Source organism: Panthera onca, chromosome B4 (genome assembly GCF_046562875.1).
Source record: "Panthera onca isolate mPanOnc1 chromosome B4, mPanOnc1 haplotype 2, whole genome shotgun sequence".
Classification (NCBI taxonomy): domain Eukaryota; kingdom Metazoa; phylum Chordata; class Mammalia; order Carnivora; family Felidae; genus Panthera; species Panthera onca.
Window position 1 is genome coordinate 63,761,830 of NC_138345.1, and position 18,808 is coordinate 63,780,637.

The following is an 18,808-nucleotide window of genomic DNA, read 5'->3' on the forward strand; positions in this document are numbered from 1 at the left end:
GAAATGTTTTCTTTGTCTTTTACATGGATGCCTCAACTCAGCTCAAATATAACTTCCCTAAGGAATCCTTTCAAAGAACCCTCGTTGTTGTATAAACCCCACAGTATGCTATACTTCTTCGTAGCACTTTATCAGTTATGATAGGTTAGATTATGTTGCAGAAAAAATAATCCCCAAATCTCTGTAGTTTACGACAACAAAGGTTTTGCTTTCTAATCACATGTCCCCAAAGATTCTTCAAGAGATTTTGTTCATTTTAGACACTTAGTCATTTAGTACTGACAATGTACTTACCATCTTAAACATTGGCAGTTGCCATGTTAGAGAGAAAAGCTCCTTAGTTTCTCACATTGGGCACCTAAATACTTATCCTGGCTATGACCCATGTCACTTTTTTCACAAATTGAAGAGAAATTCACATAAATAAATTTAACCATTTTAAAATGAACAATTCAGTGGCATTTAACTCATTCACAATGTTGTACAACCACAAACTCTATCTAGTTCCAAAATTTTCATACCCCAAAATAAAACCCTGTACCCATTAATGTACCCATTAAGCAGTTACTCTGCATTTCTCCTACCTTCTAGTCTCTGGTAACCATCAATATGCTTTCTGTCTCTATGGGTTTACCTATTTTGGATATTTCATAGAAATGAAATCATGCAATATGTGACATTTTGTGTCTGGCTTCTTACACTTAGCATGTTTTCAAGGTTCATTCAGATTGTAGAATGTAATAATAATTCATTTCCCTTTGTGGATGAGTAATATCCCATTGTATGTGTATGCCACATTTTTTAAAATCCATTCATGGATATTTGGATTGGATATTTTGGCTATTGTAAGTAGTGCTGCTATGAACATTAGTGTCTAAGTAATTGAATCTCTGTCTTCAATTCTGTTGAGTATATATATAGGAGTAGACTTTCTGGATCAGATGATAATCCTCTGTTCAACTATTTCAGATACTGCCAACTGTTTTCCACATGGCTGAACTATTTTATATTCCTACCAATATATGAGGGTTACAATTTCTCCACATCCTCACCAACACTTGTTATTTTTCTTTTTTCTTTCTTTCTTTTTAAATCATAGCCATCCTAATGGATATGGTATGATATCTCTTTGTGGTTTTGATTTGCATTTCCCTAATGATTACTGATGTTGAGCATCTTTCACTGTGCTTGCCGCTGGCCATTTGGTATATCTTTGGAGGAGAAATGTCTATTCAATTCCTTTGCCCGTGTTTAAATTGTATTGTTTGTCTTCTTGTAGTTGAGTTGTAAGAGTTATTTATATATTCTGGGAATAAGACCCTTATGATTTGCAAGTATTTTCTCCCATTCTCTGGGTTGTCTTTTCACTTTATTGAATAATGTCCTTTGCTGAACAGAAGTTTTTTTTTTGTGTTTTTTTTTTTTTTACTTTTAATGAAATACAATTTATCTGATTTTTCTTTTGTTATTTGGGCTTTTTGTGTCAGATCTAAGAATCCACTGACAAATTTGAGTTCATGAAGATTTATCCCTGTTTTCTTCTAAGTTTTATAGATTTAGCTCTTATATTTAGGTCATTGATCCAATTTAAGTTAAGTTTTAAATATGGCATGTAGTAGGGGTTACAGCTTCATTGTTTTGCAAATGGATATCTAGCTGTCCCAGAACCATTTGTTGAAGAGATCATTTTTCCCCATTGAATGGCCTTGGCACCCTTGTGGAAAATCGATTGGCCATAAATATATGGGTTATTTCTGGACTCTCAATTCTATTCCATTGGTAAATATGTCTATCTCTATGACAGTATCACACCCTTTTGATTACTGTATCTCTGTGTAGTAAGTTTTTAAGTGGGGAAACATGAGTCCCCCAACTTTGTTCTTTTTGAATACTGTGTTACCTCTTCACAGCCCCTTGCAATTCCATATAAATTTTAGGATTGGCCTTTACACAGCTGCAGAAAATAGACATGTGTCACTTTTGTTCATAACTCATTGGACAGAATATTAACTTGGTCTAACCCAACTCCAATTTAATCCTATGTGTCAGAAAGAAGAGGAAAATCATATATTAGTGAGCAGCACCAATATCTATGAATCTTATTTTTAAATCAAGAAAGTCACCTTGTCACTCTAGGAGGGGACTGATGACCGACACCCCATTTATTTAAATGACACTCATATATTCACTTTTTTCTGATTCTTCTTTTCCTAACCTCTTCTTGCTAAGTCAGAAAGTACAAAAGGTATGAGATTTTAAGCTGTTTGCAAGCTAATAAATGATCCTGCCATAGGTTTTTATATAGACAGTGGCAGAAAACAGGAAACCTCTGTGTCAGAGAGAAAAACTGTGTACTCACAGCAAAGGCAGCAGCCGAGGTGACATCATAGCTCAGTTCCCTGAACCCTGGTCCTTGTGGGGTGACACAGAGAGGGCCAGATGGTACCTATACACGCCTTTTGGTTACAATAAAGAAGATGACGTCCAACTTCGGAGACTCTGATCTTACACAGTGCTGCTGGCAAATCCACCCGTCCTACCTTCTAGAGAAAGACATTATTTTATTATCCTGGAATGTAAGTTAATGTTCCAGGGGAAAGGTATCTGTAAATTTCACAGAGGGAGTCACCATTTTGATCTTTACTTATCTAGGAATGCAATTACATTTGCTCCAGGGTAAGTCCCTGTCTCTCCCTTTTCAGGGTTGCCTGGCTGTACAAGCATTCCTAGACAGTTAGTTCTGGAGCACATGGGCTAAACATTTAGGAGTGCTGCACGTTATGGAAAATTGTCTTTTAACATCTCTTAAATTGCCCCCTTCAAAGTTCTGCTTTTGAACATTCCACTGTACTTGCCTTAAAAAAAAAAAAAAAAAAAAAAAAATCCCATCCTTTCCCAACTATTTCAATTGCAAAGACTCCTAAATTAAGTGCTACTAATTTCCTCATCATCAAAACACTGTGGGCAACAAACTTAAAGTGTTTGATCACAATATGTTGGCAAAAAGCACAATGATAAATGGTGTATGGGACAATAATCTTGAGCTAAAAGAGGAGGTAGGAAAACTCCAAGCCAAATTTATTTTACTTATTTTATTTATGTAAGTATTTATTTATTTATTTAGAGGCAGAGTGAAAGCAGAGGAGGGGCAGAGAGAGGGAGACACAGAATCTGAAGCAGGCTCCAGGCTCAGAGCTGTCAGCACAGAGCCTGATGCAGGGCTCAAACTCCAAACTGTGAGATCATGACCTGAGCTGAAGTTGGATGCTCAACTGACTGAGCCACCCAGGCGCCCCCAAGCCAAATTATTTTAAATATAGCCTATTATACCGGTGCCTGGGTAGCTTAGTTGGCTGAGCATCCAGCTCTTCATTTTAGCTCAAGTCATGATCTTGCAGTTTGTGATTTCAGGCCCCACGTCAGGCTCTGTGCTGACAGTGCAGAGCCTGCTTGGGATTCTCTCTCTCTCCCTCTCTCTCTGCTCCTTCCCACCTTTCTCTCTCTCTCAAAATAAATAAACTGAATAAATTTTGTTTAAAAGATAGCCTATTATATTAGATATTAGGAATTTGTATTGAATAGTACCATTTTTATTAAAAAGGGAGTAAAGAAAGAATACATATGCAATTTCTTGTGTATAGATATCAATGTAATTTTTGCATTTTGTAGCATGTGAATAGATATTTATTTATTTAAATTTTAAATATATCCTGTCAAGCACATGTGCTAAAATAATTCAGAATAGAGATAGGGTAGTTTTCATATTGTTGAATGGTTTCTTTTTATCCATGTCTTTCCACTTCCTTTTCTTGAACCCAAGATGATAGTAGTGAGGGTACAAGTGTGAAAAGGATATTTTTGAAGTATCTTGGTGATGTCTCCAAAAATCTGAGGGAATTTCATTTCCAACATAAAATTCTGTACCTAGCTGAGTGAAAAATGCAGTGTGAAGGTAGAATAAAATCATTTTCATTAATTGCACCAGTTAGTGCTACAGAGGAGTTAAAACTTTATTTTTGGGTTCAAAATGACACTACTTCACACTTACTAGGTTGGCTATGATTTAAAAAAAAAAAAAAAAACCACCGTGAAATTAAGTGTTGGTGAAACTGTGGAGAAATTACTATATATTACTGATGGGCATGTAAAATAGTGCAGGCAATACAAAACCAGTCTGGCAATTCCTGTAAAAGTTAAACCTAGAATTGCCATATGACTCAGCAATTCCACTAATAAGCCTATTCCCAAAGGAACTGAAAGCAGGGACTTAACCAGATACTTGTAAGCTGGTTTTCACCACAGCATTGTTCACATTAGTCAAAAGGTGGAAATAATCCACATGTCCATCAACAGATGAATGGACAAGCAAAATATGGCATATACATGCAATTAAATATTTTTTAGCCATAAAAAGAGAATAGTGTTTTGACACATGCTACAACATGGATGAACCTTGAAAACATTATGATAAATAAAATAAGCCAACCACAAAAAGATACATATTATAGGATTCTAGTTACATGAAATATCTAGAATGGGCAAATTCATAGGGACAGAAAGTAGAGTAGAAGTTACCAGAGGCTGGAGGGATGGGGATGAAGAGTTACTACTCAATCATTGTAGTTTCTGTTTGAAGTGATGAAAAAGTTATGGAAATAGATAGTGGTAACCAAAGAACAACATTTTGAATGTGATTGATGCCATGATACTTAAAAATGATTAAAATAGCAAATTTTATGTTACATATACAAACTAACATTTTTAAAAATTAATAATTTAGTATTCCAAAAGCCACTGAATTTTATAAATAGGTGAATTGTATGGTATGTGAATTGTCTCCAATAAATCTGCCTTAAAAAAAAGGGCATTCACAATTTCAAACTTGCTGAAAAAGAGACAGCTCTGTATATGTTAGTAAGAACAGTCTACACATAGGATAAGGTTGACATATCATTATTATTATTATTTTTTAAGTTATTTATTTTGGGGAAAGTGCAAACAAGAGAGGGACAGAGAGAGGGGGACAGAGGATCTGAAGCGGGCTCTGGGCTGAAAGGCTGACAGTAGTGAGCCCGATGTGGGGCTCAAACTCATGAATTGCAAGATGGTGACCTGAGCTGAAGCTGGAGATTAAACTGACTGAACCACCCAGGCACCCCGACATATCATTGTTTAATAAATGCATGTAAGCTAGCCTATCTTGAAATCCAAAAAAAAAAAAAAAAAAAGGAAATACAGAACTAGAAATTGAGGATAGAGCTGCTGTTCCTCAGATCAGTTGTCAAATCTTCTAACACACTACTAAAAAAACCCTGTTCGTCAGGCAAAACTTTGTTAGGCCAATTGCAGTAAGGAAGAAAACCACTTTGATAGAGTCTTAGTAATGCTTCAGAAGAGTGAAGTCAGAGGAAGCTATTTGTAGGGTTTTAGAGCCTTGAGTTCAAGTGGCTTAGATGGGTCTCTCAGTGTTGGGATTGGACAAAGTTTGTGATACAAAAGTTGAGGACTGGTAGATATAGTGAGATGAAGATCTTGAAGTGAGTCATGATAAGTAAACTATTACTTGATAAGTAGGTTTTTGGTCCAGATGGTTGATCTATTGTCCTAATAGAAAAGCCATTTGCCTACATGAACAAATTGCTTACCTAGATAAAATCAGATTTGCAAAAATTTGCCCAAATGCATAGTAAAGTTATTGATTTATCATCCCATCTTTCTGGATAAGATTTCCTGAGGCAAATATTTTAGTTCTCTGTCCCAGTACTTAAACTATGTTGATGCAGGTGGTCTCAATTATTTCTCAGGAAAAGTGAACAATTGTTACAGACAGAAGCCTAAGCATTCATTACACCCTATTTGTTTCTTAGTCTAGAGCAGTGATTGGCAAACTACAGCCTGTGAACTAAATTTGGTCCATTTCCTATTTTTGTACAACTCATAAGCTGATAAAGGTTTTTACATTTTTTAAATAGTTGGAAAAAATTAAAAGAATAATACCTTGTGACACACGAAAATTAAAAGAAAATCAAATTTCAATGTCCATAAATAGTTTTATTGGGACAATGCCACACTAATTCATATTTCTATGGCTGCTTTCATGCTACAAGGACAGAGCCGAGTAGTTGCAACAGAGACTATATGTTCTCCCATGCCTAAGTATTTACTATCTAGCTATTTATTTATGTATTTATTTATGTTTATTTATTTTGAGAGAGAGAAAAAGAGTGCAAGCAGGGTAGGGGCAAAGAGAGAGGGAGAGAGAGAATCCCAAGCAGACTGCACGCTGTCAGCACAGAGTCCGATGCAGGGCTCGAACTTACTGAATCGTGAGAACATGACCTGAGCCAAAATCGTGAGTTGGATGTTTAACTGACTGAGCCACTCAGGCGCCCCCTATCTAGCTCTTTATACATTAAAAAAAAGTCTGTAGACCCCTTCCCTGCTTGGGAAAGCATATTAATTACCAAAGGGTGACCAAGCTTTTTGAGAACAAAAAGAAGAGGACAATGTACAGGTTGAAAAGTATAAAGAAAAATAATGAGAGAAATTCTTTGTCTGGATAACTAAATCAAAGGCAATTGGACCAAAGATATTCTATTCATGTATGAGCACAAAGCTGACAGCAAGATACCTTAAAGAAAAATATTTTCTCAAATACAAAAGTTAACAGAGCAAACTAAAACCAAATCTTGAATGTCTTCATATTTGAAACATAAGGCACTTACTTTTCAGCAATTGTCTGCATCGTTCAGCAAAAACATAACAAATGTGAACATGTGTTTCTGCTGGGGAAGGAGGACAATTGATGGAAATATTTTCTAATTTGTTCCTCACTGCATACACATACATACCCACTTGCACAAACTCACACTAACCAAAAATATGCTCAGTCCCCAAATCAAAATTAAAACACTAATAACAAGGGTAGCCATGTGGGAATGGAGAAAAGAGAGAAAAGAAAAAAGAAACATGAAATAATGCTGCAAACCACATCTACAGTTTGTATTTCTGGGAATAAATGCAAAATGCAAATTAATTGGAAGAAAAATGATGAATCAACAGCATTATTAGTATACAAAAATACTCCTATTACATAAGTATTAGTGGATGATGTTCCCTGCCTCTCTACAACTTTGGAACTATAGAGTTGGATTGTTAAATATACTCCATGTGAGTGCCAATACCAATGAGACTTTACTGTCATCCTTTGATGTCACATCAAAAATTTCTAGGGTATTTAGACTGAGAGGCTGAATATACAAACAGACAATAGCCAGACTGTACATAAAAACAGAACTCTGACCCACAATCTGCAGCAACTAGCATAGGAAATTAACCCATTATGTACAGTAACCAACACAACAAGTCAACCCACTCTCTATAAGTCAGACTTGTAGGAAGTCAGACCACCATCTCTAGCAAACAGTCCAGGAGGCCAAACAGTTACACAATAATCCCTGTAATAATCAGCCCCAAATGTCTAGGACTTGGTTAATACCTGATAGCTTTTCTAATTTTTGCCCCTCCCAGTTCCCTCCCCAATTCCAATGTAGGGCCAAATAGAGAAAGCCAAATCACGTAACCAATCACATAGGATATTCCACTTCTCCCCAGTCCACCTACTGCTTCCCCACACCAACAAAGCCCCACCCAATTCAGTTAAGCCCCACCCAAAGCCTTCCCTTTTCCTCCGCTATGAAACTTTTCTACTCTTCTGCCTGACTGAAGCCAAGCACAAGTGATGGTGATTCCCTTGCTATAGCAAGCTGAGAAAACAAGCCTTACCTTGTTCTCATTTGGGTAGTTTTCATTTGTTTCTGCCATCTTCATCAGAAATATCTTCTAGTTTTTATCTTTTGCTATTCAACACTCGCTCTGGGAAAGACTGTTTGGCTAACATCCTAGGATGTGTAACATTGTCAGTGCCCAGCTGCCTTCATATTCTAGGGAGCATTTCTGAAACTGCTTTGGCCTTGCACGATAAGTAAGTATATAAAGATTTTAGAGAGGAAAGGCTGGGTCATGGTATTCCCCCTTCATCTTTAATTAGGTTTATCTCTCCACCCCAGTAATATTATTTACTGCTATTTTTTTTTAAAAGAAACTTCAGAGGCTTTTTTGTTTTCAGCTGTTATTATTCTATACATCACCTTTCTGCAGTGTAAGGTGTAGCTCTGTCTCCATTCCAGATCTGACCTTTAAGTCTGGCCACCTTTTCTTGATTCATGTTATTGTTTAATCTGAAGCAAGAGACTCCATCAATACAAGCAGGTGGCAATAGCAAAATGGCTGCTTTCGTGAAGATAGAGAATGGGGGCAATTAGTTTTAAGAAAATAAGTTTCCAGATCTTCAACTTTTCTATATACTTTTTCTTAAACCAGATCTAAGAATTCAGCTGTATAGTCAAGACATCATGCTGGTTTTCAGGTTTTATACAGGTCCTTCCTTTCCAGCTCCCCTTTTGTGTCCACTGTCTTATATGAACTTGCTATGCTTGGAGGAGAGGAAGACTCCAGGACCCCAGGATGGATATACTTTGAAACACAGTGTCAGCTACTGAGGAAGTGAGTGACTCAAATGATATAGTAACACATCCTTTGCAAGTCAAATGTTTCTCAGTTCTTTGCTTTCAGCAAAATTGAAGGAAGATCTAAAGAAGATGACAGCCAAAATTACATTAAAAATGAGCATTTGATGATTGATAACTATGTAATTTGGGACATATATCTGAGAAAAAGCTCATACAATTGAACATCACTATAATAAAACCCCTTCCATTCCCATCTAATTTTTTATGCTATAAAGTGTCAAATGAAAACAAATCCAGACTTAGGAAGGGAGATTTTTTTCCCCCAAAAAAGACTATTGGGATAAGGCGAGGAAGATATTGCAAAAAAAGAGAACAGGTCATTGTAGTAAACAAGGTCAGAAGGAACAGGGTGCTGGGGAATGGGATTGGCAGAGGGCACTCTGAGCAGTTGGCATGGTGGACAGTTTTTCTTTGTGGCCAGGCACTTCTGTGAGGGCCATTAGAGAAGTTGTTCCACACTTCAGTGCTCATTTAAGCAGAAGGGTAGGCCAAAGTTCGGGGGCCTGGGGGAAGGAGAGAAGCCTAATGAAAGTTTGGTCAAGTCAGATTAGTGGCATTTTGTTTAGATTGGTCAGTGCAAACAGTTCAGTTAATCATTTATGAGGCAGAGAATGGGAATTTGGACAAATGCCTGGCTTTGTCATAGGTAGACAGGCTCATCAATGAGTCTTATCTAAGTCATATAGGACAGGTTGGCTTTTGGAAGTAGGCCACTTCTTGAAACCCAAAATAATGGGGGGCTTTTTAAACTATAGCTGTTTTCTAGGACAAGACTCAAGTAAAGTTCAACATTGCCAAAGGTTCACACAGAATTGATGCTGAACCCTAAGTCATTTTCTTACTAAGTCATAATCATCCATGGATACATGAACTGAAAAACAAAGAAACAAAAGAACATCCATCTCACTAATACATTCCCATTAAAATTTTACTTTACTCAGCTATTGGTGAGTATTAGGTTCAGCACTGATAGAAAGACTTTCTGGATTCAATTTGTTCTCATATTATAAAAGCTTATTCCATGCGAACTACTCCATTCTGCAATATCCTGAATTAAATTGTTGGCATCCTGATAATTTTATCTAAGGATCTAAGATAACAGTTGCTGGTTTTTGGTTTTTTGGTTTTTTTCCTGGACAAAATAGCCCAATTTCTTCATAGTGCAATGCTGGGCTTCTCTAGTGAATTGCACACCTCCATTAAGACCTTGGTTAGTTTGAGGGGCGCCTGGGTGGCTCAGTCGGTTAAGCGTCTGACTTCGGCTCAGGTCATGATCTCACACTCCATGAGTTTGAGCCCCACGTCGGGCTCTGTGCTGACAGCTCAGAGCCTGGAGCCTGCTTCGGATTCTGTGTCTCCCTCTCTCTGACCTTCCCTCGTTCATGCTCTGTCTTTCTCTGTCTCAAAAATAAACACTAAAAAAATTAAAAAAAAAAAAAAGACCTTGGTTAGTTTGATTAGTTAGGGATCTCTGTGGGGTGGCAAAGCAAATAATTGTGGTGTCCTTTTATGCCCCCAACAGGGCTTTAAGGAAGCTGTAAGAGTCAGCCTTTGTTTCAAATAGTGGTTTTTGAGTTCTTGGCTCTCCTTTTTCCTTCTCTCTGTCAGTGGTTTCATATCCAACAATGCTGTAAGCAGCAACTATGGGATGCTATTTTTAGCCCCCCCCCCCCCCGCCCCCCCCACCTGCTGCTCTTTGTCAACACTAGCAGGTGGCATTTCATCAGTTCTTAGTGACTCGAGTCAATGTTTTTACATCCACTGATCATATCAATTCTTGGACAGAATTATAAAATGGTACCCATATCAAACAACATGATGGGTCATCAATTTTCAGGCATCAAAAATCTCTTTTTTCTTTTTATTACCCTTTAACTAATACTTCCCTGTTCCCCTTATCCCTACCCCTGGCAACCACCATTCCACTCTGCTTCCATGAGCTTGTCTATTTTAGATTCCTCGTGTGAGTAAATCATACAGTATTTGTCTTTCTGTGTCTGGCTTATTTCATTTAGCATAATGTCTTCCAGGTTCATCTGTGTTGTCACAAATTTGTGACAGGATTTGTGTTGTCACAGGATTTCCTTCATTTTTAAAGCTGAATAATCTTCCATTGCATGTATATACCACATTTTCTTTATCCATTCATCAGTTGATGGGCATTTAGGTTGCTTCCATGTCTTTGATATTGTGAATAATGCTGCAATGAATATGGCAGTGCAGATATTTCTTTTGAGATCCTGATTTCAATTCCTTTGGATGTATACCCAGGAGTCTGATTGTTAGACCATGTGGTAGCTCTATTTTTAGTGATTTGAAGACCCTCTACTGTTTCCCATAATGACTGTTCCAATTTATATTCCCACCAGTAGTGCACTAGGATTCCAACTTTTGTGTATCCTCTCCAACGTTACTTTTTTTTTTTTTTTAATAAAGCCATCCTAAGAGTTGTGAGATGATATCTCATTGTGGTTTTAATTTGCATTTTCTGATGATTAATGATGTGTGCACCTTTTCATATATTTGTTAGCTATTTGTCTTCTTTGGAGAAATGTCTATTCAATTCCTTTCCCTATTTTTAAAAATTGGGTTATTTTTACTATTGAGCTGCAGGAATTTCCTTAAATTTTGGATATTTACCCTATAGCAGATATATGGTTTGCAAATATTTCTCCCATTCTGCTACATTTTATTGATTGTTTCCTTTGTTATTTGACATAACCAAAATTCTTTATCCCCTGTCTAATTTCTTACTATATAAAAGTTTTGCCATGTGGAGTTAGGGATCCTCACATCACTTGTCACTTCAGATACAAATATGGACTAATGGAAAGATTAACAAAACATAATGTGTTTCTAATGCCAGTTTATTTATCTTACTCAAAGGAAACAGGACGGATACTTCAACGGGCAAGCAAGCATCACTTTTAGCAAAAAGTTTTGCAATATCCCAGACACAGCCAGGTTCCAAGACCTCCAATTTCATGGGTCATACTAAATTGTATGGGATGAAGGTAAAGTGGGGTGGACAACCTTGGTCTGGGGAAGGTATTCGACTGTCTGCTCCTTGACTTTTTATACCCTATTTGTCATATTGTCTCTCAAGGTGTGTATAATTTACTAACATTCTTCAGGGCAGTTGAATCTTATCAACGATAGGTTATACGACAAATAATCTGGACAACCAGATGCATTTCGTGTGGAAAAAGCAGTCTGTACCCCATTCCATATTTATCTTAACATTCCCAGAATTAATGTTGCAAGAAGGTAAATTCAGGGTCAGTTTCCCCAGGTGTTCCTGGGCCTAGAACAAGTTTCAATTTACTGACAATTTTTTTCATACAATGTTTAAGAATTATGCCTGAGTCCAGCTCCAGCAGGTCCAGGGGTTCCCAAAGGTTGAACGGCGTCGGTGAAAAAGTTAAAAAAAAAATAAAACAAAAATAAAAATGGACACAGACAACAGCAGTGTGTTGAACTGGCCGCTTTATTGTGGCAAACGTGGCATTATATTTGTTAGCAAGCATACGTCATCTACGTTTTCTAGCATTACCTAATTCTAAAAATGTTCCTATATGTAACCACCCTTTAAGGAATAACATGGTTATTTTCTCATAACGTTCCCTCCTGCCCTTTGCTTATTGATTAATTTCTTACATTATTTTCATTATGTATCTATGTTTATCTACAATCTATAGAGCATTTGCTTTGCCATTTTCATGAAAGTTCATCTATCTCTCAACACCTCAAGTGGAACAGTTACAGGGACATGACCTCTTAGTTGTTTCCCTGAACCACTTGTGGCTTGAGGAACAAAAGTGTTCGCCTCGGTCTGAGGTGCCAGGAGGGGGCCAAGAGGGCCTTAGGAACCCACGCCTTATGCATTCCCAGAGAGACAATGCATCTAGGAACTAATGAACCATTCTGTACCTTAACCGACTAGGTTCAGTCATCATCTGGAATGCCTCCTGGGGGCCAAGTGGGCCTAGGGCTTGGAGTAATTTGTGCCCGTAGATACACTCCTTTGTCGCCGGAGTGGGGCTTTCAAATCCATTTATTCCTTCTTTGCTGGCAAATGTATGAGGCTATCCTTCCTTTAGGTAGAGGAGTCTTTATAGGGGGTGGCAAGGGCTAATGTAGGGCTGCACAATTTCCTTGCGGAACCTTATTTTCTTTCCCCAATGGTTCTTTGCCCTGGGGGCCTGTCAAGGGCGATTCCTCAACAGACAATTCCCCAGGTACTTTTATTAAGGCCAAACTACATAAAAGCGGGAGTACAAGAAGCTTCACTGTCGTTGGGCTGCCCTGCAGTCCCGATGCGTCCACCGCCTGGGCCCTGCCATCAGGCTGGTTGGATAGCTCGGCTTCCGGCAGAATTATTTCTTAAAAAGCACAATGTATTTATTTTTTTTATCATCACTTATTTATTACTAGTAACTATAGTAATGATTTAATCCAGAAGAAACATTTAACACTTAGAACTTTAAGATCATAGAAAATAAAAAGTTAAATTTCAATTTATATACATATTTTTGCTCAGAAATTATGACAGGATGATGAATAAATTACTTTTACTCAGAAAAAATATGATAGGATGATAAATAAATTACTTTTAAACATATGTTATATTAGAATAAAATTTTGTGGGGTAAAGGAATGGAAATATGTGTTCAAAGAGGAAAGAGAAATTACATGAAATGTCTGTCCATTAAAGAAGATCTCCTCCTCCTCCTTCTTCTCCTTCTTCTTCTTCCCCTTCTCCTCCTCCTTCTCCTCCTCCTCCTCCTCCTCCTCCTCCTCCTCCTCCTCCTCCTCCTCTTCCTCCTCCTTGTCCTCTTCCTCCTTCTCCTCTTTCTTCTTCTTTGCTTTTGATGACTATGGTGTATATCAAAATCCTATTTTATTTAGATAACATTAGATGCATTAAGTTATACATATTTTTATTTTAAAAGATCAGTACTTACACTATGTTCAAAATTATGTTCTTTGAAACAGGTTAGAAGTAGCTGAGGAAGTTATTTTTCAACACCATTTTAAGCACAAATAAGAAAAGGTAAGAACACCCACAAGTTAATATTAACTATCTTGGTACAATGGAGAGAAGGGAAGAGATGGCTGAATTATGCAAACACTATTTAATTATATGAGAGTTATTTTGGTAATCTTACAATCCAGTCATAGCCCCTTAGTTCCATCTTTAATTATGTTTCAATTTACTGAAAAATTGTTTTCATACCATGGTTAATAGTTACTTCTTAAAAAGCACAATGTATTTACTTCTTTATCATAACTTATTTACAACTAGTAACTATAGTAATGATTTAATCCAGAAGAAACATTTAACATGTATCTTCTCTAATTAGTTCAGGCTAATATTGTATGTTGAACATCATGCCACTTAAAAAAAAAAATCATAGAGTCAGTAAGGTAGATGGGATCATTATTCTTAGTTCTTTGTATGCCTCCATGTACCTGAATTTTACCTTTACATTCTTTGCTGTGTGACTTTGCAATTCTTCCCACTAGAGATGGGTTATATTATCTGAAAGTTATTTTGACTAATAAAGTGAGTTGAAGGGACAGTGTGACAGTTCTTGTTCCAAGAGATAACACCATCCCTGTGTGCTCCTGTGATCTCTTTATAAGAAGGACATGCACCCATGCTGGTCCAAAGAGACTGAGGAAACATGTAAAACAGACCTGAACCCAAGTAGAAGCACAGAGCCAAGACCAGGCAACCTACAGCTTACAGCAAAGTTGCTCCAGCCCATGCAGACTCATAAGCTTGTTATAAATCTCTGAATTTTAGGGAGGAGTGTTAGGCAGCATTATTGTGATAATAATTGACTAATGCAATGGGGTTTATATATCTTTCATTTAGCATGTGTGTGTGTCTTGCATATCTGCATGGCTACGTATTTTGGTCCAGCACTTCTTTATTGGTGCATTAGAGTGATAGTCAGGCATCCTTAATAATAAACTCATAATATGTGAGTTTTTGAGAGTGAAAAAAGAGAGGCTTGATAACATGATGAATTGGTAGACATCACCTTAATCAAGTGATCTGAGTTAACATCACCAGTAATGAGAGATTTTGACATTATGGAGTCCCTCATGTAATGCACCAAGAAGGACATAACTTTTGTGGTATCCTTGCCAAAAATATATCACCTCAGTCTAATTATGAGAGATATCAGACACACCAAACTGAGTTTACAAAATAACCAATTCAGCACTCTCAGAAGTATTAAAGTTATGAAAGACGAAGAAAAGCTGGGCAACTGTCACAGATTAGAACAGACTAAGAAGATATGATAGCTAAACAAAATGTGGGATCCTGGATGAAATCCTGGACCACAGAAAAGACATCAGTGGGTAAGCTAGCAATATTTGAATAAGGGCTATATTATAGTTCATAGTATTTTATCAATGTTAATTTCCTGGATTTGATCATTCTACTATAGTTATATAAGGTGTTACCATTAGAGGAAGCTGAGTAAAAAATATATGGGAACTCTGTGCTATTTTAGCTTTGTGGTATCTAAAATTACTTCAAAATAAAATTAAAAAAAAAATCAAGAATGAGACCAATTATCTTCAGTGACACATTTTAAGAAAAATATAAGGTTTCCATTAGGATAATATTTTCCAGATCCCATACTACTTAAATAAGAATCCCTGAGGTAGGAACTGGGTATCAGTGTCTTAAAAGTTCCATTGCTGATCCCAATGTGCAGCTGGGTTTAATAGCCAATGTTACGGAGAATGAACAGACAAATGAATACCAATGCACCCACCACCCACTTTAAAAAATACTCGGTTTTAAGAAATACAGAATGGGCTCCTTCTGGATCCCATTGCATTTTGCCTGAAAGTATTTCCATCCTGATTATGGTTTTCCTCATTCTCCTGATTTTCTTCATAGTTAACCAAATATGCATGTATCCTAAAAACATATAGTTTTACTTTTACATTTTAACTTAATATAAGTAGAATCAACTGTGTGTATATACAGGAAGCTTGCTTAACATTATGTCTATGAAATGTATAGAGTGTTTTAACTCATGTAGCTGTAGTTTATTTTCAATAATGTGAATATTCTATTATATCATCATATTGTACTTTTTTTTCATTCTATTTGAGGACATATGGGCAGTTTCTAATGTTTTGCCATTATATGCAATCCTGCTATGAGCGTTTTCATAGTCTTCTTGTGCCCACATGCAAGAGTATCTCCAGGGAACATGGCCAGGAAGTAGAAATGCTGAGTCATAGGGCACATCCATTACAGCTTTTCCAGATGATGCCAAATTGATTTCAAAGTGAACACACCAATTCAGACTCCCATCAGCAGTGTATAATATTGCTTATTGCTCCACATCCTTGGCAGTGCTTACTTTTTTTTTTTTTTCAATATGGTAGGTACAAAATTATGTTACATTACGGTTTTAATTTACCTTACTCAGATTACTAGTGAGATTGTGCTTCTTTTCATTTTCTCATTGGCTGTTAATTTGTGACATGTCTATATGCCTTCAAAGATGTTCAGGATATGCCACCCCAAAATATGTCAGTTTGGCATAAGAGATATTTTGAGCTAAAGGCAACTGAAAACCAACAGATATAGGAACAGTTCTCTGCCCTTCCCTTTACTGCCTAAAAGCATGGCATAAATTTCCCATTATGAAAGTGTCCCCACTTCTCCTGTACCAGGAAGAGGAAAATAACTCTTGTCAATGGAGATGAAGAGCTAGCACCAAGATGAGGTTACATAAACAAACCCCTTACTAAAATAAGATAGCCCTTATCTTTCATTGGCTTTCCTAGACTTTTGCATGATTTATTGTCCCTCAAAGTCAAAACATCCCCCTACACCTTTCCTCCATTTTTCTCACGAGTTGTTAGGTATTTTTTACTTATTTACATTTTCTGGATTCTAATCCTTCTGATCCTTTGTTGGGATTATATGTGCATGCCAAGTATCTTCTTCCAGCTTGTAGGTTGATTTTTCATTTTCTTTATGGGGTTTTTTTGGTGAGCAGAGTTTTAAAATTATAATATAATATAATTGATTGATCTTTTCCTTTAAATTATTTTTATCTTTTTCCTGTTTTAAATGGTGAAATATTAAAGTTTAGAACTAGATAGGGATGCTATCTATCACTGTAATTTTTATTATCTTAAATCATCTAATAAATTCAGTAAGATTTTAAAAAGTGAAGAAACTGGCATATATGCTGGAAAAGAAAAGATAAAATGATCTGTTTGGGCTGATTATAAGATTTATGCCTGGAGATCCCAAAGATTCTAGTAAGAAACAAACAAACAAACAAATAAACCTACTGGAATCAATGAAAGTATTAATATGGTAGTTGGATTCAGGATAAATATACAAAAGCTGCAAAAATCAATGTTTTCACAATTCCAGAAATAAACTTCTAGAAATTAAAGTGGGCAAATAGTCTAGTCCCAGTAGTTGACAAAGACTGTAAAATATTTAGGGACAAATTTAGTAATAAGTAGCATTAGTTGAGCATTTGCTTTGTGTGATGTACTGTTCCAGACCAATGCATTGCTATTGTAGGTGCTGGAGCCCAAGATTAGGCATCTGGCTCCAGTGTCATGCTCCTAGCTCTCTTACTTCCTCTTCATCGGTGTTAACATAGTCTCATTCTCCTCATTTACTTATACCTCTTCCTACTCCTCCCCTATAACCAGTTTGTCTAGATTCTTGTTCATCCTCCTTATATTTGTTTTGGTCAAGGAGCAGATATGTGTGTGTTTTCTTATATACCCTTCTTTCTCACTTTAAGGGGAGCATACTATAGGTATTCTTTCGGACTTTTTGTCACTTAACTACATGTTTTAGAAATCTCTCCATACTGGTTTATAGAGATCTTGCTCATTCTTTTGTACAGTTGCATAGTCCTCCATCTTGCGGATGTGGCAATGGTTGATTCAACCACTCTCCCATGTATGGGCATTTAGGTTATTTCCAATATTTCACAATTATAGTCAAATATTCAATAATGTGCATGCATATATTTGTATACTTTAATTGTGTTTAATTCAGGCATACCTCATTTTATTGTGCTTTGCAGATACTGCGTTTTATACAAATGGAAGTTTTGCATCAAGTTTTGAGTCAAGCAAGTCTATTGGTGCCATTGTTCCAGTAGCATTTGTTCATGTTGTGTCTCTGTGTCACATTTTGGTAATTTTCACAATCTTTCAAACTTTTTTATTGTTACTGTATTTGTTGTGGTGATCTGTGATAAGTGATAACTGAAATCTCAGTGTTGGTTAGCATTTTTTAGCAATAAAGTATTTTTTATTGATGTCATGTACGTTTTTTAGACACAAAGCTATTACACATTTAATGGGGTGTAGCATAATGTAAATATAACTTTATATGTACTAGGAAACCAAAAAATTCATTTGATTCATGTTATTGTTACAGTCTAAAACTAAAGCCACAATACTTCTGAGGTATGCTTGTACTTTAACCAGGGAGGTTTTTCTCTCTATATATTTGTAAAATATATTTGTCTCTATATATTTGCATACAGTTACCAGTTTTTAGTGAAAATTTAAAAGTGTTTATCCTCTGCTTATCTTTAAATGACTTTCTACTCCCTGCAGTATTTAGTTTAATCCTTTAAGACCATACAAGACACTTTTCTTGTAAAGTATTTCACATTCATTTGTCTGATTGTATCCCTTTATCATTTAAAGTTGTTTTTGTCAATATATATACACGTGTGAATATATATACACATGTATATACACACGTGTGTGTATATATATATATAGAGAGAGAGAGAGAGAGAGAGAGAGAGATGCCCCAAAATATGCTGTTTAACTTCTATAATTTATCAATTTTAAGAAATGTATATCATGTTGTATGTAATGTTTTCAGTCTCAGCTTTTTCATTCAAATGGAACATTACTAGGATTCTTCCATATTCATGTGTGCAATTTTTTAAATTTATCATTTTTTAAAGTTTTTTTTTTTTAAGTTTATTTATTTATTTTGAGAGAGAGAAAGTGTGCAGGTGCATGTGTGCTCTCCGAGGGTAGAGAGAAGGAGAGACAGAATCCCAAGCAGGTTCCAGGCCATCAGCACAGAGCCAATGTGGGGCTCAAACTCATGAACCATGAGATCATGACCTCAGCCGAGATCAAGAGACTGAACCACCCAGGTGCCCTGATATGTA

The 18,808-nt window shown here is 36.4% G+C and overlaps 1 long non-coding RNA gene across 3 annotated transcripts in view; it reads left to right on the forward strand.

The window, feature by feature from the left end:
* LOC132694552 (uncharacterized) overlaps positions 1-17,929 on the forward strand; it is a 93,743-nt gene extending 75,814 nt beyond the window's left edge. For all 3 annotated transcript variants that reach the window (XR_014137946.1, XR_009617360.3, XR_009617362.3), the window contains 2 exons: positions 13,587-13,644; positions 17,693-17,929. This is a non-coding gene — a long non-coding RNA (uncharacterized LOC132694552). The remainder of the gene's footprint in view (positions 1-13,586; positions 13,645-17,692) is intronic.
* The last annotated feature ends 879 nt before the right edge of the window (positions 17,930-18,808 follow it).